This window comes from Procambarus clarkii, chromosome 70 (assembly GCF_040958095.1).
Source record: "Procambarus clarkii isolate CNS0578487 chromosome 70, FALCON_Pclarkii_2.0, whole genome shotgun sequence".
NCBI classification, from domain to species: Eukaryota; Metazoa; Arthropoda; class Malacostraca; order Decapoda; family Cambaridae; genus Procambarus; species Procambarus clarkii.
The window spans coordinates 29734267-29736940 of NC_091219.1; positions in this window are offsets into that span (position 1 = coordinate 29734267).

The following is a 2674-nucleotide window of genomic DNA, read 5'->3' on the forward strand; positions in this document are numbered from 1 at the left end:
ACTTATAAGGTCATGTGTATTGTACTTTTAAGGTCATATATAAGGTACTTATAAGGTCATATGTATGGTATATATAAGGTCATATGTATGGTACTTATAAGTTCATATGTATGGTACTTATAAGGTCATATGTATGGTACTTATAAGGTCATATGTATGGTACTTATAAGGTCATGTATGGTATGTATAAGGTCATATTTATGGTACTTATAAGATCATATGTAAGGTACATATAAGGTCATATGTATGGTAACCTCTTAACGTTTCCCAACGTCAAGAAAACGGTAACTTTAATGTGCCCTCTCCTAACCTACCAGAGGACGTAAAACAGAAAACGGGCCAGTACGTCACTTTAGCCAGCCGCTTCCATTTTCTGCCAAACAGCCCAGTCGACGGGGAAGAATCCCAGCCCGGGCGAAATCTTCATTTTTCTCAAAACTCAAAATCAAAACCAGCCATAGAATCGTTTTGAAAATGTTACCATTGTGTTTACCGCAATAATTTATTTTTCTTTCTTTTAAGTCTTTCTTTACTACTTATTAATATTAAGGCTTTAACAGCCATATTTACTGAGATACAGCCAACTCAAATATCAAGCTTATCATGGTGATTTCTCAACATATTACGAAGGAAAATGAGTTGAAAAACATGTAATAATAATTATAATGAGCTTAATAAAAAATGGGTATTAAAAATAAAGTCATTTTAATAATCTTTATTTACTTAGACATTATTTCGAATGATATTTATATGGGTATATATATGGTACTTATAATGGAATACGTTTGGTACTTATAAAGGCATGAGTATGGTACTTATAATGGCATATGTATGGTACTTATAAGGTCATATGTATGGTACTTATAAGGGCATTTGTTTGGTACTTATAATGTCATATGTATGGTACATATAAGGTCATATGTATGATACTTATAAGGTCATATGTATGGTACATATATAGTCATATGTATGGTACTTATAAGGACATTTGTATGGATACTTATAAGGTCATATGTATGGTACATATATAGTCATATGTATGGTACTTATAAGGACATTTGTATGGATACTTATAAGGTCATATGTATGGTACATATATAGTCATATGTATGGTACTTATAAGGTCATTTGTATGGTACTTATAAGGTCATATGTATGGTACATATATAGTCACATGTATGGTACTTATAAGGAGATAAGTAAGACATTGTATGTCTCACAATGTCCAACGCAATGTCAGGGAAGATTTCCTGAGACCTGGAACTTTAAGAACAAGAGGTCATAGATATAAACTAGCTAAACACAGATGCCGAAGAAATATAAGAAAAATCACTTTCGCAAACAGAGTGGTAGACGGTTGGAACAAGTTAGGGGAGAAGGTGGTGGAGGCCAAGACCATCAGTAGTTTCAAAGCGTTATATGACAGAGTGCTGGGAAGACGGGACACCACGAGCGTAGCTCTCATCCTGTAACTACACTTAGGTAATTACAAAATAATTAAATCAAAATTTATGAAAATTCAATTTATCAATGCAATCGGAAACATTGAAATGGAATTCGTAGCACATTTAGTATAGTGTGTGTGTTGCTATTATATGCAACAGATGGCGGCGCTTTTTTGAAAAAAAATTGTCACAGGTGTGGCATCTATATAGTAGATTTATAAAAGCATGCGCATATTCGAATGGAACATTGTGTCAAAATTTCAAAGTAATCGGTGAAGCACTTTGGGAGATTACATCGTGTGTTACTGTTATGTCAAACAGATAGCTGTTTAAAAAAAAAAAAAAAAAAAAAAAAAAAAAAAAGGTGTTTTTTTCCTGTCACAGGTGAGGCATGTATATAGTAGGTATATAAAAACACGCGCCTATTCAAATACAACGTTGTGTCAAAATTTCAAAGAAATCAGTAAAGAGGTTTCCAAGATTTCTCTCACTTGAAACAGTTAAAAAAAAAAAAAATTCCATCACAGACGTGACATCAATATAGTATGTATATAAAAACCCACTCGGATGTGGATGGAACATTGTCTGAAAATTTCAAAGCAATTGGTGAAAAACTGAGATTAGCAATTTTGAACAAACGAACATTTCCATTTTTATGTACAGTATAAAGATTTTCAATAACTTTGCTACCATTTCATTTAGTTTCCCCCACTACTGACTCCCATAAATAATGAAATTAAATATTTTCTTATCCATCTTATCTTTTTTCTTTAATTATCGACTTCCAACACCACTACAGCCGTACGCCAGGCACTTACTGCGTTTTTCTGCTGAAACTACATGTACCTTCTGCTCACATCAGAGTACTTTTTCTATATCATCTTTAACCCTTCGTATCCACTTTTGATAATCTATTTCTATATCCTCACACCATCAAAACTTGCTATTTGATTGTTCACATTCCTCATCAATGATGTCACGCATCATATGTTAAGAACACTCTACGGTACTATCCGCTGTTTGTTTCTTCAGTTATGTGAAGCCAATATAAAATAAAAACTACAAGACTTAAATGTATTTTCTTTGTAAAGTCTATTTTTGTATGAAAATGGCACTTGAGATGATTAAGCAATGGGTTGGAATACGCCTCTGTCTGGTATTTTATAATTAATTATACTAAAATATAACCCTTCATGCACATTTACATATTTCAGGAAACTAAAATACTA